The 27,806-nt window shown below is 46.9% G+C and overlaps 1 long non-coding RNA gene across 2 annotated transcripts in view; it reads left to right on the top strand.

Moving 5' to 3' along the window:
- Positions 1-27,806, top strand: part of LOC118248280 (uncharacterized) — a 280,200-nt gene that overhangs the window by 24,545 nt on the left and 227,849 nt on the right. Inside the window, exons 4-7 of one of the 2 annotated variants that reach the window (XR_007708708.1) lie at positions 6,909-7,036; positions 10,865-10,953; positions 11,300-11,417; positions 17,592-17,753. This is a non-coding gene — a long non-coding RNA (uncharacterized LOC118248280). The remainder of the gene's footprint in view (positions 1-6,908; positions 7,037-10,864; positions 10,954-11,299; positions 11,418-17,591; positions 17,754-27,806) is intronic. The other variant, XR_004778707.2, reaches the window with a different exon arrangement.

Raw genomic sequence — 27,806 nt, 5'->3', positions numbered from 1 at the left:
TATGGCTTTGCATCACTTCCTTCAATTGCCTTTGCGTCAATAGAAACACCTACCCACTGTCCTTTTTAGTCTGGTTTGTGGAAAAAATACATCCTGTGTCATTGCTGCCTACCTGCAGATTTCAGTCAGACTTGGCAAAGTGGAAGAGAACTCAAAGATACTAGCTTCCAGCTTTTTCTTTTTTTTTTTTTTTTTCCTTTATGGAAATAAGCATTAGATGGGAAATGAGATTTGATTCTTCTTCACACCAAGTTGCAGCAAAAGTGCAGGTCTTGTTAGAAAATCCCCCCACAGAAGAGACTAAGTCCTGAGTGGCCAGCGTGGGGACACTGCTGTCAGGGTACAGAGCTGCTTTGGTCCTGTGGTAGCCTTGTACAGACGTCCCTGGGATGCCCGGTTACTGTGCAGGAGGGCTGGATGGGTTTTCTGACTCCCTTATCTCCCATCTGCTTGGGACGGGACTGTACTGCTCTCCCTCGCTCTGCGCCCTGTAGATGTGATCTCTTGCAGTGTGATCAGTGCTGGCTGCCGTGAGCTGCTGTAACCACAGGATGAACAAACCTTCGGCTCTTTGTGCTGGGAGATCTGCCTGGTTCAGCAGGGAAAGTTGGCTTGGCCGCTTCCTCTGTAAGGCTGGAAGGCAGCTAATGACTCCTTTCCTAATTTGCAGAGAGCTGATAAAAACTCAGGCTGGCACAGCACGTTGAAAGCTGCGCTGCTCAGCCTCCTCGCTCAGACAGGAGGGACAGAAAATTGTGGGGAAAACTGGAAAACAAGGCCGCAAGGGCAGGAATCCCCACTTTACAGGCTTGCAAATGAGGAAGGGAGAGATTTAGCCTCAAATCTTGCTTTTGTTCAACTGGAAGTATATTATCTTCAAATAAAATCAACTAAAAAAATCAAGTTAGGTTCAAAAAATATTGGGGGATTCTAATCCACAGACGTTTAATTACTAGAATTATTTGGTCGTTTGAATAGCTCCGTATATTTTTCTGTGAATTTACTGTTTTCTGTAAAACCAAACAAGTTACCTAGCTCTCTTGGAGGCAGATGGGACTGGTGGCGCGGCAGCTAAGGACAAGAGGTGCCTGGCAGAAGCAGGAGGCTGCGAGCAGACAGGAATCCCTCGGCCACTTCTCTCCAAGCACCACGAACGGCGCCGCTGTTGGCTGGAGGATTTTTGATGCTGCTTCAGACCAGACCAAAAGGCCTTTTCTAGGAGCTCAAACCCGAATAACGAGACGAATACACGTTTTTCTTGGTCTTCTCCATTATGTTGCCTCCCAGTGCTACCTCTCCCCCACCTTTCAGGGTGGCTGTGTTTTTTCCCAGCACGTGAGCAGGGAGAGGTTGACAGTTCCTTGTAAGGGGCCTCACCTGCTGCTGCTTTGCCTTGCGGGAAGCCTGACTTACGCAGATCCTGCTGCTTATCTCAGGTGGGAGGCAGAGAATGTCTTCAGCAGTGAGCTAGAAGCGACAGCTTCTGCGTAGTAATGGGGCTCTTCAGGGGACAGCAGGGCATGTCCTGATGTGCAAAGCCCTCCTATCAGAGATGGGATCCTCTTGTGCTGGACATTCACAGATAGAAAGAGGTTGTCCTGCATTGCAGAACTTGTCGAAGTAGACAAGGGGTTGTGTGCAGAGAAACGCTGGCGTCCTTTTGGTGGGCCATCAGGAAGCAGCAAATGGGCCCAGCAAAGTCAGTTCCACGTGCACAAAATGAGTTTCTCAAGAGCATAAATGTCCTGTGCTCATTCAGCTCTACAGATCTGGTTTCGACACATCATTGCAGTAGTCTAGCGTGCACTTTGGGGATGCAGTTAGAGGAGGCAGCTGTGCTCATCCTTGCCACAGTGGGGTTTTTGTTTCTACTTTCTGCCGGTTCAGTGGCTTCGGTTTTCTCATTGAAGCATCTCTAGTGCCAGAAACATCAGCAACAGTGGAATCAAGGCTGGCTTTTCTGACAACTATTAGATTATGTCAGCCATTGTAGTTTACTCGCTCCTGGTGCCGTTTTTTTCTCTTCACAGGTGGGTCCCTGGGATCCCCGAGTTTCTGCAGTTTGCAACAGGCCTCTCTGGTAAGCAGAGTGGAGACCATACTTCCCAGTGCAATCCGTGCAGCACTGATTGCTGCTGCTGTGACCTTCTGCAAGAAAGTACCCAAGCAGGCGGGTGGATAACAGCCGGGAAGCTCCTGAAGGGAAAGTCAGGGAAGGGGGGAGTGTCCAGTGCATGCTTCTGTTTATGGGGGCTGCTCATAGAATCTGGCCCTGCAGTGAGAGTTGATGAAGATTTAGCTTCATGGGTTTCTTTTTCTTCAGGGATTAGGGGTGAGCTTCAGTCTGGATTTTTAATCCAGCTTTTCTGCTCTCCATCGTGGGGTTGAGGTTGTAGCACCTCAGCGCAGTACCTGTGGCTGGTCTTAAATTGGATGCCAGACACTTGCTGTTCTCACCAGGGCTGGGTTTTCACCTCCTTTTCTTTGGGCTAACTGCATGAAGTGGATTGAAATTGCAAGGTTTACTTGCATACCTTTTTTTTTTTTTTTTCTTCTTTCTGATGTTTCATCGCATTTCTCTACTCAGGCAGGTTATTATGGCTGATGCAACATTTGCTGCGTGAATATTTGGAGTGGGGAGGCTTTGCAGAGTGGTTAAGGAGGAGGAAGTGATGGGTAGGTTGCCTGGGGAGGTTGTGGTGTCTCTGTCCCTAGAAGCTTTTTGGGAGAGACTGGCTATATGCCTCAGCCATGTTACACAACAGTGGGACCTGTTTTAAGGCAGAATGTGAACTGCTTGTCTTTGCACCATTCCTTCACCTCTGCTTTGCAAAGAGTATTTGCTAATTTAATTGGTTAATTGGTAGTGACAAATGCTCATGGAATATTGCAGGTGTGTGAATAACCATCTAAGAAGTATTTGGAAGTAGTTACTCTTGGTGTTCTGGGTTTGAGCTTCCAAACAAGAGCTCCAAATAAGTGAGCAAGAAGGTGACGTGCTCTTAGCTGTGGGCACCCTTTGCTGAAAGGGTGTGGGCAGCAAAGCCATGCAGAAACCGTTAGTAATCTTTGCAGGCTCTGATGTGGTCACACCAAACGAGAGGCTTTGTTTTATAAGTGAATGCAGTCACTTTACTTTCTAATATTTGGCTGGCTTTAGATACCATCTCCTTTTTCCCGCTTCTGTTTTCTTTCAAGAAGCTAACATTTCTCATTTGTTTGGAGTGTTTTAGTCACTTGAGAGGCGTGTAGGGTTCTCAGAAGCTCAGGAGCTCTTTTACTCTGCAGCAGTGTCTTTCCTCTGCATACAGACAAATGGGAGACCTGGGCTAAGAGGCTGAGGAGAGCTACTGGCATGAAAGCAAGCCTCTGAGAAAGGGTGGAGTGGCAGAAAGGCTGCATTTCTTCAAGGGATCTCTGCATTGCATGAGAACAGCTGATCCTGCTGCCTTTTCTGCAGCAGGTAATTGAATGTTTTGTGTGTGCTTTGCTTTTTCTTTGCGGCCCAGAATGTGTTTCTCTTCCTAGCTCTTAGCTCCTTCTTTCCTGTGTCTTTTGATTTGTTTTTTCTCATCCTCCTCTACTCTTCGCACACGAAGCACAGGCCAGAGGTGCCTGCTACCCCCTTTGACATCTTCACAGCATGACTGATGCTAGCCAGGCTTTGAAACAGAAGCAGCTGCGACATAGGGCCACCCCAGCAGGTCTCCTGTCCTGCTTCCGTTCCAACTCTCTGCATGCATCCGGAGCCAGCCTGCTCACGGTGCCATGGCTGTGGCTTCAGCCAGCCAGAAGTCATCTGCAGTTTGCCTCCTGTGACACTGAGTCACAGGGGAGAGGAAGGTCTTGATTCACCGTCTCATGGGAAACGCTCCGGCTCCAGGCTTCCTTTAGCGTTTCCTCGCTTAGACACCAGTTCAGCAAAGCATTTGAATAGAGTTCATTGAACTGCTGTCTACACCTCACAGTCCCCCCTCCCAGTATGATAGAGATTTTTCTTGTGGCACTGATGGTTGTTTCCTGAAGAAGTGTCAATTATACGAAGCAGGGGCTGGGTACTTTGGTGTTCCCTATTCATGAAGAATACTAAAAATACTTTGTTAAAAACATGACTCTGGTGGCAGATTTTTTTTTTCCTTTTCAGCTTTTGCAAGCTCTGTCAGTTCAGTAGCAGGGAAATATGCATGCATGATAAAGAAGAGGCTTTTTTTTTCCCCTACTGCCAAAAGAAATGCAACATTCTGGGGAAAGAGGAGAAGTTCTCATTGCTTTCATCAGTAAATGAAACTTAAGAAAAAGTCTCTCCTTCTTCCTCTCTCTTAACCATTTTGGAGGAAATTTTCCACTTAGCCACCTTTCTGGGGGCACTGGACAGCTCTGCCTTGGCCTTGGTCCAAAAGTGTGTCTGATCTGCAAAACTACCCTGGAAACATCACTAGAATAGGCTTTCCTGTGAGATTTCTGCTTCCTGCTGGGCTGACAATGCAGCCAGACTCGGTGGGATTTCCCCTGCTCCAAGGGGGACGTGGTGAGGCTGCATGGTAAGTCAAGTCTAAGGCTCCTCCTGAGCAGAGGAGGAATCTGTGAAGACCCAGGTCTACTTAAATACTCAAGGTGTTCACACTTGAAGTTTTTACTAGTGGGTAATTCTTTAAATCATTCATGGGTGAAAGCAGCCTTTAGATTTGCCAATCTTATGAAAGAAACTTAATGTTTGGAGTGTTGCACTGGGACCCCAGAGAACTATTTTGGGAAAACTAAGCACGTAACACCAGCCGTGGCTGGGCGGTATTGCTTCACTCTCTTACTGCTTCTTTAATCCCCTGTTGGCTCACCTCTGGCAGGCAGCGCAATCAGAGCTACATTGGTAGCCTCTCTCAGCTGTCGGGTGCTCCGATGGTGTTAGGGGCCACTGGGTGCCCGCCACAGGCACACGGGAAGAGGACAGTTCTGACAGACTTCTTATTTCCTCCCTTCCCAACCAAGGTGCTCAAGCTCTGTAGCTCCAGCTGAGCAGAGCTGGGCTGGGATTCAGAGCACCCATTCATTTTACATTGATGCCTCAAAGATCATTTGAAGGTAGTGGTCCTGGTGTCAGTCAAGGTGATGCTGAATCCCTAAAGCCTCTTTCTAAATTCCTGGTGCCTCCTGTCTCTCTCTCTGAGATCTGCTGCTTTGCAGACTTTGCTCTAACAGAATCTGCTGGGCTGGAAGGTGCAGCCTGCTGTTCAGATCACATTTACAGAGGGCTCATGCTAGACTTAAGCCCATATTACGTTTGTTCCTTTGTGATTCTTAGATTTGTCTTGTACTTTGTCTGGGAATTCAGATTGTGTGTCTTGGCCTGGCTCTGTCATATATGTTTAATCCCAGTTTCTTTGCTCTCCTTCAGGGACTTGCTAGGGAACAGGAAGCAAATGGAGTGTCTTGGTGAGACGACTTGTAGGGAGAGCTGACTGCCAGCCAAAAACCCCATCCAACTACAAAAGCAGCTGTTTCAGACCAAAAAAGTTTGTAAGCAGAATTATTTTCTTAGCACCTCATCATGCTTCCTGCAGAAGCTTGGGCAGTCAGACAGGTTTTCCATCCTGGTAGGCTAGGAAACACGGGGGGATTATTTAGACAAGATGGTGAATATTATTTGGTGATTGCATTGCAGAAAGGGCTGGCTGCGTGTGGGTAAGAGGGGAGAAGTCTGGAGGCGTGAAAAGGGGAACACTTGAGCCAAATCAATACTAGGGGTTTGGAGTCAGGTTTCTGCCTTTTTCCTGTGCCTGCTAATTCTAAGCCCCAACTAGAGCAGGTTTGCTAACTTTTACAGCTGGATCTGGAAGATTTGTGTGTGCATGCCTCAGGCACCGCAGAAAGAAGGAATTTTTCTAGGCCGTGACGCACAGTCTGCCTGGAGGACTGGCTTTGTCTTGGCTCCAGTGGGTCCCAGCTCTCCAAGCTGTGGTCCTGCCTGGTACCTCTTCTACACTAAGAAGTACCTGGAATTAAAGAGAGAGATTTGTTTGGGAAGTAATTAGCACAGGAAAGGAGAGAGACCTGCTCCCTGTGTCTGACATACAGGTCTCACCATCAGTTCTCTTATGGAAAAAAACACCTCCACATGTTGCCAGTGGACCAAAGGAAAACAGATTTGTTGAAATTATCCTAGATGGGCTGTGAAACCACACAGAAGAAATATCCATCACTTGAAAATAGCCCTGTTTTATAGACAATATAAGAGTCAGCTTCGCAACATGCTTTGCAAGAAGGTGTCCTGCTGAGGCACTTTGTTAAGGAGCGCATAGAGATGGCTTTTCTTTCTTTGGGTCTGACTGTAATGAGACACTGCTTCTGGTTTTGGTAGTGCTTAGGCTGCAGGAACTGCTGTCCAGTGACATTGTACTGGTGGTGTGGGCCACATCCTGCATAGGCAGGCTTGCTGCTGGGCCATGACATGTTTCAATACAAGACATCAAAGAGCCAGATGTGAATTTCCCTCTGTGAGGGAAGAGAGCAATATGGATTGGTGCTGTACACCTGACGGTCCTAGGTTTGTTCTAACAACACAATTAAATGTAGTGGGGCTGCTTCCACTTTGCTGTTTGTTCTGCCCCATCCCAGCACACCAGCCTGGAGAAGGGAAATTCCTGATCTCAGCACCTAGACATGCCCTCTTTGTCAAGGCTTATCTTGTCGATGTGGCTTGTGTTGAGGCTTCCTCCATGGTGTTGTTGTATGTGGGGTGTCAGCCTATTGCTGCTGCTACAAATGTTTCCCACTGTGGTTGTGAATGGCATAGCTGTCCTGACACGGAGACAGACTGTGCAGTTCACAGGTAGACCAGGGATCTTCTTCTCTGCCTTTTTATGCCCTTGTAAGTCCCATGGGGTTCTAATTTATGTTCTCAAAATTCTCAGGTTGCAGTTTGGTCCCAGCTGACACTATTGTGCCGCGCAACAGCCTCCAGAATATCTGCCATGGGACGAGACCTTTTGGCTGCAGGAGTCTGTCGCTGTTCAAGCATGGCCCAGATCCTTAGATAAAGGTAAATCTACCTTTGTTTCTCAAACACAGAGCAGTAAGCAGCAAGTTTAGGGTCACAGATGTCAGCACAACCACATAGTGCAGAGCTGCTGGGGGTCATGTGCCCTCATCCATGCCTGCCTACGGCTCCCCTTAGGGCACGGCTACAAAATGTTTCTCTGCATCTTTGGTGGCATGCACTATCTTTTATTGCACTCCTTTTTATATTCGTAACTTTGATGAGGGCAGTAATTCCAGAGCAATGTTACAAGCAATTAGCTGCTACAAGCCTTGCTGGCTGGCCGCTTCAGGCCACTATTTCAGAATGCTTCAGAAGCAGGATGTGTGTGTGTGGGGGGGGGGGGCGGGGGATGTTGCTTGTCCTGAGCTGAGGCTTTATTGCCACGGGGAAGCCTTAATTACAAAGCAAAGCTCGTTCTCGACTTGGTTGTATGAACTCTGGGGCCCTGTTACGCATGCAGCAGGATGCAGCATCCTTTTCTTCCTGGCCCAAACTGTTGGCTAGCATTTGCTTCATCTGCCTGCAAATGCAGGGACGAATTTCATTGGATAGTGATGCCTGAGCACGGATGAAAAACAGATGAAAGCGTAGTGTGAGTCAGCAGCTAGATATACATTCAGATAAATTTAAGCTAGAAATAAGGTACCTGGTTTTAATGGTCACTATTTAACTGCTGATGCCAATTACCAAGGGATACAGTGGTGTTTTTTTTCTGTCACTTGAAATCTCTGAAGAAACTTTGTCTATCTCAGCAAAAAGACTTGGGTTTGGGACATCAGATGAAATTCAAGAATAGTTCTATGCAGGAGACCAATCTAAGTGATCATGAACAGTTTTGCTGCCCTCTTAAAATTTGGAAATCTAAAACCAGTCATTTTAAAGGCAGTTGACATTCTTTTGAAGAGATATTGCTATCTTGTGACAATCCGTCTTCCCCTCTCATCAACCCTGTTTTCCTAACATGTTACCGTGGGCTGGTAGGTGTGTTTTACTGCAACCAAAAACCAGTCAAGAGCTGTGTTTATTAAAGGCTTCTGTATGTCTGTGTAATGTGGAGAGGTAGTTTACACCCAGACCTGAAACACACAGGTAGGTGTATGAAGAGGCTTTGTGCTGAGGTCATGGCTTGCTAAGAGTTTCTTTTGGTGGCAGTACTGTCAGAAGCATCTCCTGCCATTCACTCCTGCTCCATTGCTGCTTTTTCTCTTTCTTTTCTCTCTTTCTCTTGTTTGCTTTCTCTCTCTCTCCTCTCTCTCTCTCTTTTTTTCTTTTTTTTTTTTTAAATAAGGCTCCCAGCACCATCATATGTCAGAATGTGATTTCCTTCCATCTGCAATGGCTTTCACCTTGAGAACTTTCTCACTGACTTTCATGCCTGGTTCTCACTGTAGGGCTGTCAGAATTTGTGTCTTAAGACCAGTCTGAGAGTGTGGGAGCTGGGGGATAAGCTGGCTGCTGCTGAAAGAGACACCCATTTGAGGGTGCTTTACCAGGTGGGAGAGAATGATCATGGCCAGAGATCAACCAGGAGCTCAGCCCAGGCCCTGGGCACTGGTAACCTTGCTGCATTCACTGCCGAGGCCAGGGATAACCACCGTGCAAAGGGTGCTGATGTTTCTGGAGGAGATAGGGCAGACAGTGATCTAGTGATTGGAAGGTCCAAACAACTCTTTCTAGATTTGACCTGAGATTTAGGAAATTGGTGGTGGGGAGAACGCTGTTTTGAGTCCTTGTGATCTTTGAATGGCTTCAGGCTATGAAAGGAAGTCTGGGCCTCCCGAGGCATCCTGTGCCACAAACACAGCCTTACTGTAGAAGACTATATGAAAACTGGCTTTCTACTCAAGTATTGCTTTGGATACTTAGTGTAAGAAACCACAATTAATCTAAATAGTAATTGATTTGTTTTGGTTTGGTTTTGGTGTGTGGGGGTGTCGCTAATCCTATGACCTATCTTTGATTTAGTAAATAAAAAATACTTCGGCTTGCTGGAGTTAAGGGCGATGTCAGTGTTGTAATCTAATATCGCAGCATCACAATGCTTTGGCTCGTTGATCTTCTTAAGACCCAGGAAACTGCTCCAGGATACCAACAGGGTGATAAAGTACATCGCCACTTAACTGCATGCATCTCTGTAGGAGGATTATCTTCCTATCAGTGACGTTAACCAAGAAGACTCTCTGGCCTGCCCTGAGGTGGTGGGGTCCCTGAAGCATGTGGCTTGCTGGGAAGATTATGATATGCTTCTGTTAAGCTGTGTTCTGTAAATACAAAACCTTCTCCTCCACCCAGCCACTGCCCTGCCATCTCCTCTCCGCTCCCCAGAGTCTCTTCTGCTTTAAAAGAAAGCATGGATTTCAGGGTCAAACTTACGGCTTCCTAGGTGCTGCTGTGCATGCTGTTGACTTGACCAAACTGTATTTGAAAAGTGCTGAGGATCTCTGAGATCAATGTAACAGGTGGTGAGATCAGCTAGGGCTATGACACCCTTACAGAAGAATGGAGAAATGTTGGAGGTCAAAGGTTTGAGTAATAGGCTGAGGAAGTTAGCCCCACATCTGAGTCACGGTCTTTGGGTTTGCTCTTCTGAGAAAGGGATCGTTGTGCTTTTAGAAGAGCATTAGTTTTGCTTTCTGAGCGTTCCTTTTGATTTCAAAGGGAGGGAAAGTGTAAAAGAAGAACGTTTGTCTGTGTTTTCTTTCTCTGCTTGTGAAAGCGTGAGTCAAATTCACTTGTGGAGAAGCAGCCCTAATTCAGAGGGGGATAGAGTGCTTTCCCACCCTAACAGGGAATTTTGGCCTGAGATTGGCCAATGACCTTGTCCTGGTTTTGGGTGGGATAGAGTGAATTTTCTTCCTAGTAGCTAATAAGGTTCTGTGTTTTGGATTTAGGATGAGAATAGTGCTGATAACACACTGATGTTTTAGTTGCTGCAGAGCAGCACTTGCACAGTCGAGGGTTTTCTGCTTGCACTGCCCTGCCAGCGAGCAGGCTGGGGGTGCGTGAACCAGCTGGGAGGGGACAGTTGGCCCCGGATAGCCAAAAGGATGTCCCATAGCATATGGCATCATGCTGAAGAATAAAACCGGGGGGAGTTGGCTGGGGGGCTTCTGGTGATCAGCTGGGCATCACTTGGTGGGGGATAAGCAGTTGCTTTGCTCATTTCTTCTTTTTTTTTTTTTTTTTTTTTGCCTATCTTATTAAACAGCCTTTATCTCAGCCCACGAATTCTGGCCTTTTTACCTTTTTTGATTCTGTCCCCCGCCCCAGCGGGGCATGTGAGCAGGCAGCTGTGTGGATCTGAGCTGCCTGGCAGGCGAAACCACGACAGCCCTTTAGCTCCATGCTGCTGGTGTGGCCTTCCAAGCCCAGGCCTGGGAGCTTCCATACAAGGGGCAGTGGAACAGTGTGGAAAAGAGATGACTTCTGGAGGAATGTGACAGATGTGCCAAGTCTGGAGACACCTAGAGAGCGCATTGGGGCTGACTGTTCCTCTTTTACCATGCAAGAACTGGAGGGCAATGAATGACGGCAGTGGGAGTCAGGATTCAAATAAATGAAAAAGGGGGGTTCTTGATGTACCAAGCAGTAGAGCGGGGAGAGTTTCCCCTTAAAGGATGCTGTGGGTGCAAGGTGTTTACTTGTCTTCAAAAGAAGACGGTACTGAGTGTCTGAAAGAAGGGCCTCTTGGGAATTACTGAACAGACAAGCCATCTAAAGCTAAATAAATAAATCTCTTCAGCTGAAAATGATTGCTCACTGACTAAATAATTTGGGTCTGGGGAGGGAAATACAATATATTCGCAGCCTTCTCTATCTCTTACCTAGGTACCAGCTCAGTCTCTGTCGGAGACAGTTGTGGGCCATGCAGATGACTGCTGTGGAGCTGCCTGGCTGGTCTAGGAGTCTGGGGAGAGGTAAGCCTGGAGAGAATTTCGTTAAGTTTCTTAGTGCACAAAAAGAAGCATCAGCACAGCTAAGGCTTTCTAGAGCATCCAGAAGGCAGCTGGTCTGCTTAGAAATGTTTTCTAGGTTATTTCTAAATTGTCTGCAGTCTCAACGATTATTTCCTTAGCACCCTTCCTGAGCACATAAGGCGTGTGCTTGCACAGGAAAGTGTACCCTGGGGCACGAGGGCTGCTGGGGAGGAGCAAAGCTGCCGTGCCCAAGAGGGAACAGAAGAGAAAGGGGAGGTCTGGGTGAAGGCATCTACAGCGGGACTTTGGAAACGTGGCATTTGGCAAGCTGTATTTTCTTGGACAGGTTCACCTAGCTACAAACTGACGCGTGGTTGGAAGGGCTGGGTAGGAGTACATGCGCACCGTGCTGGGCCTGGGTAGGAATCAGCGGTGAAAAGGAATCTCTGAACTGGAAAGTGTTGGTATGTCTCATTGCTCAGTTTGCTCTTGAACAAAACCAACCCAAAATAGTGGTGCTGTTTTCTCTGAGTGGAAAGCCAGGCTCTCTCCTTCCCTGGTATTCACAGAATCGTCTAGGTTGGAAGAGACCTCCAGGATCACCGAGTCCAACCTCTGACCTAACACTAACGAGTCCTCCACTAAACCATATCACAAAGCTCTAAATCTGAACGTCTTTTAAAGACCTCCAGGGATGGTGACTCAACCAGCTCAGAGTTGTATTCCCAGAGCTGTGATTTCAGAAAAACAGTTCTAGGAATACACATTGCCCTGACACCTCTAAACACCTCTTTTAGAAGTTAACAGGCATGCTTATACCCACAACTCTGGGAATTCTTCCTTTATTTTCAACTTCTAAAAGGCTAGCTACAGAAAAATTTGTGCCTGGCAGAGCCTGCCTCTCGCTCTGCGATGGCTGGAGTGTGCTTTTGCAGCCAGTTCTGCATACACGGGGAATCACGGAGCAGGTGACTTCAGCTTAACCTTCCCTCTGAGCTTGAAGAGCAAGCCAAGGCAATGCAAGTGGGACCTTCTAAGAGACTGCTGCAGCTGCACAGCGCTGCCCTTACACTGGCCCCACGGTCTGTTTATCTTTTGCCTTCAAGGAAGTGTCAGTTAGAGGAAGCTTCCCCAAATGGTATGGCTTAGAAAACTGCATCCTCTGCTGGGAAGTGCACATGCTTCTTTCTTTATAAGCCATTTGATATATTTTTCCTCTTTCTCTCTCTTCCCCTCCTCCTCTGGCAGCAGGATCTCTGACCATTGCATGCTTTTCATTAAATCTTTCTGAATGTAAGCTTGTATGTTCTGACACAGGGTCAAAGAGTACCATTGCAGGGATAAAACGAAACAACGGAATGGAAATCTTTTTCTGGTTTTCATTACTGGACATTTCCAGTTATTGCAGAGTGCGTTCTTGGCTGGGGTCTGAAGACCGAGTTAAAAATCACCCGGAAAGGAGCATTCCACAATGCTCCAGAAATGCTGAACTTCTCCCAAAATGCGCAGGGAGTGTATGTGCGGGGGGCGGTGTTGTGTTTTGACCAGTTTCCAGCCCCTCTAACACTACTGTCACTCTTATCCCACACGTTCTGCTTTTACAGGATCCATTGGAGGAGGCTATTTAACTTCCCTTGCCTATATGAACAACTGACACTGTTGCGTTGTTGAGTTTAGTTTGTTTGGTCTCTAATGAAAGCCCCGTGCTTAGTGATGAGTGCAAATAACCGGTTGCTTACTCAGCTTTGCAGCCCTGTTACCTGAAGGTGTAACCGCTTCCTGCGTCTCTGTGCCTTTGTCTCCGTGCTGCAGTGCTGCTGGCCCAGGAGGTGCCCTGTGCCGCTCCTGCAGCTGCTCTTCTCTGCCCGAGGCACGGCAGCACGTGGCGAGGAAACGGCTCCTGGCTTTGGCTGCATCTTCTTTGCGCTGACTTAGACACAGGCTGCTCTGTAAGATGGAACGGCACCCCTCTTATTTCGGAGTGTTTTCATCTCTGGTGAATACCATGAAGTTTTGTGCCTGAGGGGGATGGTGGCAAAGTCCCCCTGTAACCCCTGCAGGCGCAGAGGGGCAGCGGAGGTGTAAGACAGAGGGCTGGTCCCCGGTCACCAGGCGTGAGCGTTTGCACTGAGGTGCTCTGTGGGCTCTGGGGACGCTTCTTTCGGTGTCTGGCTGTGCTGCTGGCCCAGGCTGCAGGGAAGAGGCTGCTGTGACTGCAGAGGTGAAGTGTCAGGGCCCTGAGTGCACCTGGTAGGCCTTCATTGCCCTGACAGACATGACCTGGGGCCTCTACCCACACCCCTGCCCACGGGTTTGGGGGCTCCGTTTCAGCTCTGTCCCTGACCTTCAGCTGCTCGCTGAGCTCTGCTGTAGGTGTACCTGTCTCCTGCTCTGCACAGCCCTGCCTGTGCCTGGCACCATGGAATGACTTCCCAGTCTGACCTCGGACCTGCCCGGTGATTTCTGGACCATGTCTGACCCTGGTTACTGCCACCGGGCTCAGACCTGCAGCTTGACTTCCTGGCTAGACCTTGGACCTGCCTCGTCACCAAGAATTCACCTGATGGTCTGGACTCTAGGTTGCCCCTCTGGTCCTGCAGGACGGGGCCCTGCCCTGCTGGCTATTATCCCCCCCGACTCCTCATCCCCTAGGAAGCAGGTTGCCCTTGATACTCCCTGGTGTGAAGCAGGGTCCTGTTGCTCTCTGACCCTTCGAAAGCCTCTAGGGAGGAGCGGTTCTTCTGAAAGGCTCGTTTCAGTCTGAAACGCTTCATCAACGTGCACAGCGAAGCAAGAGTATGTGGCTTTGGGGATGTCCTGTCTACCCCCTGGGGAAGGTGGCACAGTGCATCGAGACTGCCTTCAGCAGTGTGGCAAGTGGGTTCCCACCAACTCATTAGTTACAAAGTTCATTAGCATTCCAGGCATGGCATGTGATGTAGTTCTTAACCCATCAGGTTGGCGAGACAAACACTTCGTTCCAGTCTAAGGGAAGGATGCTTGGGGATTTGGGGTTTCGTTTCTTGATTGTGTTTTAAGCTGCTAACACTTTCAGTGTTTTCTGCTGGTATCAGCAATCTGTCCCATACCGTGGGGTTTGCGACCTCCCAGGACCAAAAGAAAAACTGCTCTTTTGCAGAATCCTTGCTAAACGGGTTCCTTGAAAAACATGAGATGTGCGTGATTGCCTGCTAGTTGGAAGCAAAGATCATGACAAATGCAGTTACAGAGAAGAAACAATAACAATCAACAACAGACAGGAGGAAATGGCTCCTCAGAGAAAAGGAGCCAGACTAAGGGAAGAAAAATGCTTGGATTAGATATGTGAGTTTTATGGCAATAGGGGGAGAGAGCAGAGGTTTCCTTGCGAGAGGCACTGCCTGGTCACCCTTCTCACTCACTGTTCTGCTAGCAGCTGCACATCTCTGGAGGGGCAGGTAAATACACAGAAGGAAACACGTGGCACCTTCTGCAGGCAGTTTCCGAGATAAGGAGGCAGCTTTATAGTGGGAAGCAGCCCTCTCCTCTGCCTCCCTTCTGCAACTCTTCTTGTTCCTCTTGCAGGCTGATGTTCCCTGCCTGCCGCTGTCCACTTCCCCCCTGTCCTCCTGTTACCTCTGTTCAGATAAACCCTGTTGGTACCTTACCAGGTGGTGCCTGTTGGCCAGGATGTACCTGTATCCTCTGATCCTGGAGTTCTGCTGGGATGTGGCGGGTCAGGCTGTAGGGGATGCTGCTGACAGGGGAGCAGCTACAACGCACACATACCCAGGAACACACCTAGAGCAATATATCCCACCTGTTTAATGGATACGCGCTTAAAAACAATAATAATCCTTGCCAATGGAGAAGGAACTGTCACGGCCTCTTGAGCTTTCCTCAGCTCTTGCTGTGCGAACTCAGACCTTGGGTGTTTTCCTGCCTGGACTGTTTGAACTGTCATCTCCTTGGGTGGCGGCAGCACTGACTATGCGGCCATGTGGCCCTCGGTAACCTGTGAGCACTGCTGAACCACCACCGCACAAAGAGCAGCCGTGCAAAATGGTCTACAAAATGGTCTGCACGGCAAGAAGCCTGTGATGTGTGTGTGTAATTCCGCGCTGTTTTGCACTAAATCCCTCCTGCTCCCCTCTTTCCTTGAGCTTGTGTCAAGCTGATGGCAAGCAAAACCTATTTTTCTCCTTTCCATGAGGCTTCTGTGAGTGCAGATGGTGGAGGTTGCAAGCTCTTACTACCCTTCAGAGCTATAGACAAGATCTTCCTTCATGCACTGTGCACCTCAGAGGGCAACATATAAGGGACATTGTGGGAATGGCTGGGAGACGTCTGCAACCTCTTGAAGATCCCCATTTGTTACTGAAGGGTGAGGTGGGTTGGCTATGTTGTCACTGGGACCCTCTGCTATCTTGTTTCTTCCTGAGTTGAGGGATTTGGTTGACGCAGCAGCCCCTGTTGTGTTTGCCTGCTGCTGCCCCAGAGGACCTTTATTGGATGTGCTACGTGCAGCTCACAAGGAATGGATTCTCATCAAAGTGGTATTCACCCCGTGTTCCTCTGAATCTTGTCTGAGTATCGTGGAGACAAATCAAGGCTGAAAAATCTTATTGCTGCAGAAAATCGAGAGAATTTTGTTTTCCCCACACGTAAGAATGCTTTGTGTTGCTGGCGATTTGGGACTGGATTAAGCTGGAAGTAGGAAGCTGGGGAGATGCGAACAACTTGAATCAAAGCTGAAGAAAGTTTTCTTGTCATCCCTTGTGAAACATAACTCACTTATACAGCTAACAGGTGTTGTGTGACTCTTCATTATCGCAAAAACAGAATGTGTTCCTACTCCTAAACTTAGCTTGCTTTTCTCTTGGACTTTGTTAGGAAATTTCTTCCTTTGGAGATCTTAAATCTTCTCTATATTATTCCTGTCACCATTCTGCCAAGTAAAATGTGAAGTAACACAGCTCTGCTGTGATTATCAATAAGATGTTAAAAATATCCCGAGCTTATCTAAGTTTGGGCTTCTAATGTGGTGACAGCATTGGAGCTGACCTGGTGTTAGGAAAGTATTTCCAGCTGCTCCAGTACTGCCGAGATCCTCTGTCAAGGCTCATTCCTACAGCCTGTACTGTCCACGCTGTCATCGCAGGGGGAAAAGGTGGGTTCTTAATATGCATTTACTAACACGCAAGTGCATTACCAGGTTAAGGTGGACCGTTAAGCTCCCTGCTCTAAGTGGATGTGCTAATGCGTATACAGAGCTTACAAGACTCAGTATTCACTGCTGGGAAGTGCATGTGCTGCTGCTGCTTCTTTTTTTTTTTTATATATATATATATGAGCCATTTGATGTATGGGAAATTCTGTGGGGAAAGAATGTCCCCTCCTGTAGACAAGATGCCTGAACTCTTTTGGAGACTCTTTCAATGAACTTTTGAGATATCATTTCCCAATGTCGTTCTTAATTGCCGTGAAGTTTGAAGGTTTTTTTAAGTACATTTGATTTTTTTCTCCCAAACTAGTTGAGCTAGTTCTCATCTACTGAGCTAGTTGAGCTAGTTCTCATCTATTCTGGAACCTACTGATTCCAGTGATAGCTGCAAATGTGTCTGAGAAGTGTAAGCAGTTGCTGAAGTTTTAGTGTGAAAAGGTTTGTGGGAAGGGCTCCTCAGGTACAAAATTACGTGTTTACTAAGATGAAATTTCAGCTCTACCTTTTTTTTCTCCTGTCAAAGTTTCAAAATCAGGCCACTGGCAACGAGCTGTGAGTCAGAGGTCACTGTTGTTTTAGGATTAGTACTGTAGCTTTTAACAAGTGTGGGTGTTAGATGTCCTTATAACTTAGGGAAAGGTTGTGCACCTCCTGTTATATATTTTGTATTGACACAAGATGATGATGCAGGTTCTTAGAAATTCAGACTTGCCTGTCTCTTATGTAAGGGACTCTGGAGCCAAAATACCTTTTGAGGATCTAGTTGTGCCATAGATTAGGCCATTCAAATTGCCCGGCACAGCAGGAAATACAAAGCAGATCTCCCCTTACTGCTGCCTGAGAATTTTCTGACTGTCGGGATGCAATTTGGAGACTTCATTCAGCAGACCTGAGCCCATGTAAGATCTGGGACATCCTCTCCAGGGCAAGGGTCTCCATCACAAAGGGATGAGGAACCTGGGGAGGAAGTTCACCGAGCAGGTAACAGATAACATTAACAGCAGGTTATATACATTACAGCAGCAGGTAACAGATGATATTAAAGACATGGATTTGAAATATACTGAAGTCTTGTGTAGAGTATATAAGTTATGTTTATGATAACACCTGACAAATACAAAGCCATCACTGCGTGGTGACTTACCACTTGGTTATTTCTATCTCAGCAGCGAAGACAATTTCTTCCCTCAGGATTTATTGACTTGGTTTTAAAGTTATGTAGCAGACTTCGGACAGGGCAACACTTAAAGTTTATTTTGGGCAAACGTTCTTTTAAAAAGACTTCAAAAGCCTTCAGATGGAATGTCTTAAGTTTTCCCATGGAGAAAAACCTTAACTAGATCAATTATGTCACAGTAATCTATGTATGTTGTCAGGAGTGGTTTTGTTTCTGAAGGGTGCGTGGAATTTCAACTATCAATTTCTAATTTTTCAGGAGTCAGAGAGGTCACCCATGCTCGTTATGTTCCTCTAAGTTCCCAGCCAAATGTGCTGACAGAAGAAATTGTTCCCAACAGTTCAAACTCTGCCGAGATCCTCTATCAAGGCTTGTTCCTACAGCCTGCACTGTCCACACTATCGTCAAAGGGGGGAAAAGGTGAGTTCTTAGTATGCGTTTATTAACACGCATGCGTACTACCAAGTTAAGGTGGGCCCTAAGCTCCCTGTCACCTCTAAATCGACGTGTTAATGTGTATACAGAGTTCTCATGTGCAAGAAGTCTCCTGTTAGTTGCTAACTGAACTCAAGAATATGCATTTCTTTTAAAATAGTTAACAGCCACTCAGATTTGATCTTCATTTTTCTAGGCTGTCCTGAACCAGTACAGCAGGTGCTGGCCTCTTGAGGAAGCTCTGCTGTGAAGTAGACGTTACTCTAGGTGAATCCATTAGCTCTGTTCCTCTTGACCATATGGATGGGGATGTAGTTCCCTTTGAAAATCATGGAACAACTAAAGATACACTACACTTCTTCAGTGGGAGCTGACTGTAGTAACCATCTCTTGCTTTTACTCACGTTTTTTTAATCTGTTTTGAAGCAATTCACTATTGCCATCCAGGATTATCATGAGTCAAAAAAAATGTCTTAAAAATGCCGCTATCTCCATCAAAGAGATTTTGCACGTGTTCGTCTACAGTAATACTAACCTCAAGCTGTCTGTCACCTGCAGCAGCTAGGAGGAACTCCCACGTTGTCCTGCCTCTCTCAACACTGGAAGGTCGGTGGGATGAGAATGTTTTCCCTACAAGGCTGATTGTGGCTTGTGCAAGAGGCAGGATTCAGATCTGTAAAGGTTTTATTTTACAAAAGCAAATCTTACATTCCCAGTGGGTCTGGTGTTGAAAGATTGCTACTCTTACACTGCACATCCTTTGATCAGTGGCGTTTACTCTTCAATATATCCACCCATTTCCCAAGTTAAAAGTAGCTGCATGTGGAATAGTATTTTAATATCTATACCAGTTTAGATGCATGCAGGAGGTGCAACTGATTGTTTCTTTGATATACTTCGTGATGAATGCTTCCTTCTATGCATAATGGTTGCATGACAATAACATGTCTGTTGGGAGGGAAGCTGGGAATTAGGAGCTCTGCTGTGACCACCAGCAGTTGTTTTCTTCCTGACTTGAATTGGCATGACCCTGTTAGCCTGACACCTGTTCTGTTCCTGCGATAAACTGTACCTGTTCCTGCGATAAACTGTAATTAAGTATAGGGAGTAGGAATCCTCTTTTCTCTTTCTCTTGTGTGACCCTCAGCAAACTGTTCCGTCTCCTCTCCTGTAGTTGTGAAGTAGGCAATGGGTAGAAATAACTTGCTCCTTGAGTCAGTGTGCATGGCTTGACCTTGAGACTTCTGTGTCTTGAACTTTAGAAAGCAGCCCTTAGCTGAAAGCCTGGATCTGCTACTGAAAATAGTAAAAGGTAGCTAGCCTCAACATGATCTGCAGAAAGAATTGTAGCTGTCCTCTGCAAGTTTCTTTTTTTGTGGGGGTGGGGAGTGGCGGGGGGGAAGTTGCCACAACTTTTTAAAGTATTGCTCTGAATTGAGGGCTCTGCTTTAAGTTGGCAGCCAAGTTCCTGAATATGGTGAAATGTTGGAGGTGTGAGAGAAAGGTGGATAAGAAAAAGCAATTTACACACCTAGGAAACCTGGGCACGCAAAAAGTATACCAGATATTGCAAAACGGTGCAGCTAAGAAGTGACCATTAGGCTTTTCAAAGGTGTGCTTCAGGTTACGTTTGCTGTAGCTGCAAAGTGCAGCTGAGGTTCCAGTTTCATACCTGGATGGATAGAGTCTTTTTCTTTCCAGCATTGCTGACACTGGTGCTTTGCTGCTCTCCTTCTGCTGTGCAGCAGTAGCAGAAGGATGGAGCTGGTGGCCTGAGAGGAGGTAGATCTGCCAGCACTGCACAGTGGAATACGGAAGTTAGCTCAGTGTGTGCCCAGTTGTTCTGTAGATCCCGGCAGTGCATAGGAGGGATCGCCACTCACGTGGGGGAGGGAGTATATTTGGCTTCAGCCCAGAATTTATAAGGGTGGTGGCTCATTCAGGACATTGGTGCAAATAGGCTGTGGGGCAAGCACCTTGGAGTATGGAAGAAATTCATTGGGGATACCATTAAGATTATTAACAGGATTGAAACTTCGGTCTTTAATACAAGGCAGTGCGTTCTCTGAGTTGAAAATCTGCTTCTCCTCAGAAAATGAGTGACTGGATGATCTCCTTTCTTATCTCCAGGATATGTTGTAAACTTTTCCATTGACCTCATGGCTTCCTCAGACAGCTGTCTCAGCTTGTCCTCTGCTGGAGTGACCTATTACTTATCAGCTCATTATCTAAGGATTTACTAAGAGCTTATGCCAGAGGCCAAAGGTGAATACCCAGAAATGTAGGCATTTCTTTCATTATCCCTACCAGGTGAATCATGTGTGGCATTTGGCCTTTGAAGTAACCTGAGCATGTGAGAGGCAAGCACAACTCATCTGTGAACTTGAGAAACAAGTGAAGTGTGTAAATGACTGTCTGCCATCATTTGCCCTAAAAAAGGGCAAATATTGGCTAAGAGCTGCTGCTTTGAGATGCTCATCTTCAACCAGAGCAAGGTGTGACCAGGAAATTACATTTGTATCTGTCTTCCTCATCAATCACTTCATGAAAAACAATTAGAATGGATTGATCCTCTAGAATGTTATCCCAAAACTTATCCCAAAGCCAAAACCCATCAGGCGTGCTTCTGCTGCTTTTCTCATGTAAAAAAAGTCACATCTGAGCAGGCAGTCAGTCCTTCAGACCCGAGTGTTGGCAGAAAGAGTCACTGAGATCCCAACCAGCGTGTCCTCCTGTTTGGGACAGTCTCATTAATGCTGGGAACCTTCTTTGGTTTTGGACATCTGGAAGCTGAGTAGAATTTTCAGTTGGTGTCACTGATTGATAAGAGATTATGTCACCCATTTTTTCACAATATGAATTTGGCAATTTTGTTGGCCTAAAAAATTCCTTTTCCAAAATCTTTGAATTTTGCAGAAAAGAAATTGAACGTGCAAAATCCCATTTATTTATTTTTTCCTGAGAAAGTTGATTATTTATAAAACAGAAACTGTTCTGTAGAAGTTGATCTCTCTGGAACAACAGTATCCTGTGATTCAGACCAAGATTTGCTGATAGAGCTATTGATCCTTGATTTCCCTCAACCACAAGAAATGTGTACCTGTTGAAGGGCAATGTAGACTATTGAAATGCTCCCTTTTGGCACTGTGCAAGTCCACAGTAGCCATTGAAATGGAAATCAGGTTCCCAAACCTTCACCCACAAGATGAAGAGAAAGATCTTGTTTATTTGTTTGTTCTACCGTAAAGAGGAGAAAATGGGCTGAAATTTTGTGGAGAGAGAAAATGGGCAAAATTTCTTGATGGTTACACTTGATGCTTTTGGTTACAGAGAGGCACGAGAGATGGTGCCTCTGTTCTTTAGCAGCTTGTGGAATATTTTCCCAATGAAGCACAACTGCGGGGGTGTGGAAAACAGGGTCAAAAAACACAAGTAGGGATGAGGCTTACTGGCAAGAAACCATTTTTCTTAGGGCTTATGAGGAAAGAGCGTCATTTGGTTATCGTGACAGAGCAAAGCAGTCCTGTCTGGGCACCAGGCTTTAAAAAAAATGACACCATGTCAAAATCCCCCTGCATTCTTTTTAGGTGCTTTTGTTTTCTTTTTGTCACGAGTTTTGGGAAGCATGATGTTGTGGTTTTCGTCTCCTAAAGCTGTACTGCTGGATGTCTGCCCAACATGAGACATACGTGAGCAGGGAGACTAATTTAGTTTTTCCTCCATCATTATGGGGGTAGCTTGTTGTGCAGAGCTTGCCTCTGAAGACAGGCAGAGAGGTCTTTGTCCCTTTCCAAACTCACAGAACCACAGAACGAGGCTGGCAGGGACCTCTGGAGGTCATCTGGTCCAAGCCCCTGCTCCAGCAGGGACACCCAGAGCCGCTTGCCCCAGATCATGTCCTCGAGATCTCTGAGCTTTCGGCCTCTCCTTTTGGAAGGACAGCTTGGAGTACAAATTGTTTAGGTCAGGACTTTTTCCCCTGTAGCTTTTATCAGAATGGCATGACTTCTGAATATTACCCTTCATATTTACTTTTCCCTCTGTTCTGAGATGCTTGATTGCCATTGTGCACTCAGAAACACCCAGTGGTCCTATTTCTGTGTCCAGTCCTGAGATAAACCAGCCTAGGACTGTGTGTCCAGTGAAATCATCATTACCAGATCATGGCAGCAATGTAGATGTCTTTGCCAAAGAGATACTTGCTCTGAGAACCAAATATATTTTCACTTCTGAGGCCCAAGCAGCTCTGTCACATTCAATTAATTTGATACACACAAGTGCACATATTATGAAGTTGCTTTTTGCTGTTTCTTACTGTACGCCTATGCTAGCAACCCATTTTTATTGTGATGCTGACTGTTCAAACTGAAAACTACAATTGCCACCTTTTGCCAGAGCTGGGCTTCTAAGTGATGGGAGGTATTAAATACACAAGGTGTTGCTGCAAGGTGTCACCCTACCTCTAGCTCCAGAAACAGAGAAACTGTTGCAAGGCATTTCTTGATTACAAAAAAAGTGCCTAGCCCTAAAACTGTACAAGAGCTTGAAGTTTACAGATACACCCCAAGCAACCCAAAAGCATTGCTGAGTGTATCACAGATGATGATCCACCCATAGCTAACTACTATTGAATTCTGTTAACAGGTTTGTGGCACCCAAAACTCAGAGTTTCGGGGGAAATTTTGATTAAACTCTGACTTCTCTGAGCTGGGGGTGTTGGCTCTGGAAAACATCCACCAGTTGGATCCCATGTATCTTCAGAGCTTCTTTTCCTGTCCCTGGGTCGTCAGTGAGTGAATGATTTTTCTGCCTAAAATTTAAGTAGGGAAAACCATCAGAATTTATCAGTTTCCAAAACCAGTTCTGCTGAGCAGGACGCTCATACCATAGTCACGCAACGATGGACTTGTACTCCTAATGCATCTAGTGGCTGTATATTGCAAGGGGAAGGTGAACTTGGAAGGGAAAGAAAACACTTCATTTGGAGCTGAACTTCCATACCTGCCACAACACAGTTCAGTTACCTTAAAACCTGCAAGACAAAAGAGGGCAGAAGTGCAGAGTGCTGATGGCTAGGAGTACTTCAGGGAAAATTCTTCCACTGTCCTGGGAGCAGAGCAGAGGAATGGATAAAGGGTAGCTGCCCTAGATGAGGTCTTCTAGGGAAAAGTCCTTCTTGGTCTGAAATTTGGCACCAGGAGACAGGTGAGACATTCCTCAGTCAGCTCTTCAAGGAGGAAATTGAAAGCAGAGATAGGAACAAGCTGTGGGCAGTTTAAGTTGCTTAAGTTTAAGTTCAATTAGCTTTGCACCATTTTGCATTTTATAGACCTTCTTCTTCCTTTTGATCTTCTTTGGCCTTTTTGTTTTGTGGCACTGGTTTGGATGCAGTGCCTCGACCAGCCCTGCTCCCTATGCTTGGTACTTCCCTCAACCTTGACATGCTTCTCGGGGCCTGGATTCCAACTACTCTCCGGACCCTCATCATTTTCCTGCCCGAGAGCCTCGAATCTATTACCCAGGGACACCGCAGGGGTGGGTAGCACTGTGGGTGTTGGGGGCAGATGCCTCCTTCTGCTTCGAGCAGAGATGAGGGTCCAGCTCCTTTCCTCTCGTGGGTGGCCAAGCCCTCCGTCCTGCAGGTGAGCAGCCGGATCGGCTGCTGCCCCTTGCAGGGACTTAGGAGGGGGCTGCTGGGCTTCAGTAGGGGCAGGCTGATACCTCCTATCTGTCTCCCTCAGAGACTCCCAGGAGCCCCTCAGGCTGCTGATTTCTCGCTGCAGCCTGGCCAGCTGCTCAAGCAGTTCCTTGAGCAGGGCACACCTGCACCCATGACAGCCCTCTCTTCCCTCAGGACCCAGGGGGGCCTCCAGATTCCGGAGCTCGCCACAGTCACCAGCCTGGACTGCCACTTCACCCCGCAGGGCATCCACCTGGGTGCCCACGTGAGCCCAGAGAGGCCATGTCCCCTCAGTTCGGGTTGCCCCCTCGGCCAAATAGGTGGTAGGAAGATGGAGAGTTCTGGTAATGCAGTGAACTATTGCTAGAGAGTCCTCAGGACTTCCATGACTTTTTGATGACTTGCCTGATAAAAAGACTGTATTGAAATGAAGACCAGAATCATTCTAGGAGCCTTTTGAGAGCTGGGTTCAAGAAAGATGGCAGCTAATGCTTGGGAAAGAAAAGTTTTTCTGGGTTAACCTCACCTGGTTTCTTCTGCTTCCAAGGCGCATTTCTCTCTTCTTCTAAAACATTTTACTTCACAGTTGAGTGGGAGCAAACAGGGGGTCCCTTGCCGGCTGCACTTGAATTCTGGTTTTCAGAGCCTTGGCACAGAGTGCTGCTGTCCCATCAGGACAGTGGTTTGGGGAGAGTGACAGCGGATGGCTGAGGAGATGCTGTGAGCCCGAGCAATGGCTGTGCGTAGCTTTACCAGCCCAGGAGCCAGGAAGAAGCACAGGTGCGTGGGCTGTGCGCTGCTTTTCCAAAGCCTAGGCAGACATCTTCACTTTTTGTACTGCCAGCGACAGCGTCCAGCTTGTGGACTCAGCTGTAGATGCCAGATGTCTGTGTACTTTTGGTAATGGGAGAGTCAGGCTTCCACTGCTGCCCAGGTCCAGATACATATAAATAGGGGGATGTTCAGGGATGCCTAAAATGCATGTGAGTAGGACAATGGAGCCCTTAACTTTGTAAATAACTGCCTTTAAAGCCTTTTGAAATGCAGTGTTTCTGTCACCATTGTGTGTTTAGACTCTCTACCCTCTTTGTTTCTGCTGTGTTGCAGAGGAATGTGGAAGTAGCCCTGAAGCTGTGCTTGAAAGAAAGCCTGGCACGCTGGCCAGGTAATTGTCTGGCCTCAGTCACCTGGTGTTAGGCAGGGTCGAAGTGGGTTGACTACTCATCAGCTGTGTGCCAGCTGATGGACCCATAATTGCAGTGGCAGGTGACCACCCTTCCCTCTGTGATTCGGTTAGGGAAGAGTTTGGATTCAAGTCAGATGGGAGAGAGCAGCTCTGAGATGAAGTTAGAGTTGTGCTGGTTGAACAGATTTGGAGTTTCTCTGCTTTGGGAAGCTCGGTCACTGTGAGTAGGGCAGAGGAGAGAGAACACACCTGACTTCTCAGGTACTTGGCAGGTTTCCACTATTTTTATTTTTTCTTTCTGTCTTAGAGACTGATGGACCTATAAGCATGTGAACCTATGTTCAAAGGCTGTGGCTGGGCTGGGAAGGCAGCTTTCAAGGAGAGCACTTTTAGTGAGAACCCAGGGAGGAGGAAACTTGTTTTCAGTACATGTGCATGGGCTTGAGAAGAGCGGTGGTGGGTGCTGCTGGCAGAGAGGTGGGGCAGCAGCCCGTGAGTAACTCAGGTAGCTCTTTGCTCATGGGGCGCGTGGGCCTGGGGGCTGCCTGGCACCTTGGAGTCACTGGGGTCAGCTGGATGAGCTGCGAGGGAGATGGGGTTTTTGAAGTGTAGCAATTGACAGCTGAGAAGACTGGTGCCATGTGGGGAAGTTTTGAGGAAGGGAAATGAGTTACTTCTTTCTGCAGGTGGTTTCTGGTCTTCGTCCCTTATAGTAGGTTGCTGGCTACAAAGAAACCAGGATGACAGGAGGTGATAAAAGGTGGCTGCCCAGGTCAGCAGGGGAATCGCAAGCTCAGGAGTCCCAGCCTTGCAATGCTAAAATTCTGGAGTGCTGGAGCAGGGCCATGAGGCAGAGAAACACAGGGTGTTAATGGGGGCTGTTTGCAGCAGTGAGATCTGTCACACCTGTGTGAAAACCCTGCAGACCTTGAAGGTGTCTGCCAGGAAGGCTCAGCAGCATGAGAACAGTTCCCTGTCCCTGTGTTTGCTGGTTTGTGTGGCATCTCCAACAAAGGTCGGTTCAGCTGACAGGACGGGCTCTTTCTGCCCATGGGCAGGAGGTGGGATCGAACTGCTTTTAATTGAAGCTCCTGGCTCTGATAGACTTGCTCAGCTGGCTTATTTCAGTGCTAAATTACAGTGTGTTCTGATAATATTTTGTAGACTTGAGTGTTGGTGGGTCAGTTGTGATAAAACATCCCTGAAGTGCTGGTGAGATGATTAAACTGTAGCTTGTAATTAAACTAAGATGTGTTTTCTGTAAGTAATGGATCTGCATCAGAAAGAAACAGCAGGAAAAGGGCAGGACAGGAACAGAAATGTTTCTGGTGAAGAATATAAAATGGTATTTTATGTTTTGCAGAGCATGTGGAGAACGTGGGTGGTTCAACTGAAACGTATTTAAAGTTTTGTCCCTGTCGTGGCTGAGGGAGTGAGTGATCGCTGCACCATACTGCCAGGCAGCTTGTTCCTCACAGGCACTGCTTTGTAAGAGACACATGTACAAGCCATCCTTAACATATCTGTTGCTGTTAAAGTGATGCATTTTGCATATTGCACGGTGTTCCGGTGTGATGCAGTTTGCGCACAAAAAGCAGGAGAGAAAACAGACACAGGGACATATGCTCTAGGCAGACAAGGTCTCCCTGCTTGTCCAATCCTTCTGCACAGTGCAAAGGCCACCCCACCTGGCGCATCCCACTTCTCCTCCTTCCCTCTATGCTCCTCAGGGCCTTTGCTGGTGTCTTTAAAGCTCCTGAAGAACAGCCGCGTAGACTCGAGCAGCCCAGCACGAGATGTTTCCATCCTCCTCTGTGATGCAGCAGACATCTCTGGTGTGACTCTGAGTCAGGCTGTGTCAGTCATCTCAGGAGCACATGCAGATCTCATTTAGGCTTTTCCAGAAAAGATGTGCAATTCCCTTAGTGCTTATATAGATTTTCCACAGTGTGGTATTTGGCTGCTTAGTCAGAGTTATCTTTGTGTTTTAAGAATAGATTTGACTACAGTCTCCTTGGCTGTACTGCAGAAGAAAGACTTTATTTGTCTTAGCACAGACACCTTGGTATGAGTGTCAGATGTGCCAGTGAGTATATGCTTAATTAAACAGCCTCCTTAATAGGTTTTGTTATCGTTTTAGTGCTCTGTACTTCAATCGTGTCTCTTAAAGGGCTATTTAATGAATTTCTGAGGCCATGTGATGAGTAATGTTCTTTGCCTGCTTGTTATGTAAAATTCATTAATGTTTCCCTTTGCATACATTGTTGAATTACAAATGTTATGACTTAATTAGTTTATTGCGATTTATGGGACAGCGGAGGTAAGGTTTTTGTTTTTCCCTTATTGATCTCATGCAGCACTAACCTGTTTAAAAGGAGCAAACAAACAGAAACTTGAGTCATTTTGGTTTCCCTGCTGAGAAACACCTCCCCTTGACCCGCAGCACCTGGGGACTTTTCCATAGCTTGCTAATGTTAGTGTTTCCCCAACGAAGGAAAAAAATCTGCTAGCACTAAGCAAAGCTTCCCTTTTAAGGGATTGGCAGGACTCAGGCACCAGCGCTGCTTTGAGCGTAGAACGTCAAATATGTATTTTCTTAAAAGCAGGTCCCCGTAGTATTTCTTTCCTTCTGAGTCTAACATAAATATTTGGGGGTAATTCCTTAGCTGGTATAAATTTAAGAACTTCCATCTGCAGGCCTGAAAAAGGGGCCAGAAAAGTACCCCAGCTGTTTTTCCTATACTTCCTTGGGAGTTCAAAGTATTAACGCCAGTGGGGGTAGAAAAAAGTGCCTCATGGGTAGGCGCAAGTCTTCAAAGCTGTTGCTATCTGAAGTTCCTGCTGAGGCTCACAGGGGTTAGGAAGGCTCAATATACTGCAACTACGGGACAGAAAGGGCACAACGTCCCTTGAAAGTCCTACCCGCTGGAATTAACACTAATTTCCAGCAGTCTGAAGTAGCACGTTCCTGCTGTACCTTCCAGCCCAGCTGTTGATGCTTCCCAGACTTATTTTCTCAAACAGAAATTTTATTGGGTGGGGAAAACGTGCAACAGAGCAGAAGTTGTCAGGTCGGTTCTGTGGGGCGACTCCAGTTGCGGTGTGTGCTGGATGTGGTGGGTGCCCTGGTACCCGATCCGTGCACTGCCACAGCCCCTCTGGTTTGTCATCA

Source organism: Cygnus atratus, chromosome 10, assembly GCF_013377495.2.
Source record: "Cygnus atratus isolate AKBS03 ecotype Queensland, Australia chromosome 10, CAtr_DNAZoo_HiC_assembly, whole genome shotgun sequence".
In the NCBI taxonomy this organism is placed as follows: Eukaryota; Metazoa; Chordata; class Aves; order Anseriformes; family Anatidae; genus Cygnus; species Cygnus atratus.
The sequence above is the reverse complement of the archived record's forward strand: the minus strand, read 5'-3'. Positions and strand labels throughout refer to the sequence as shown.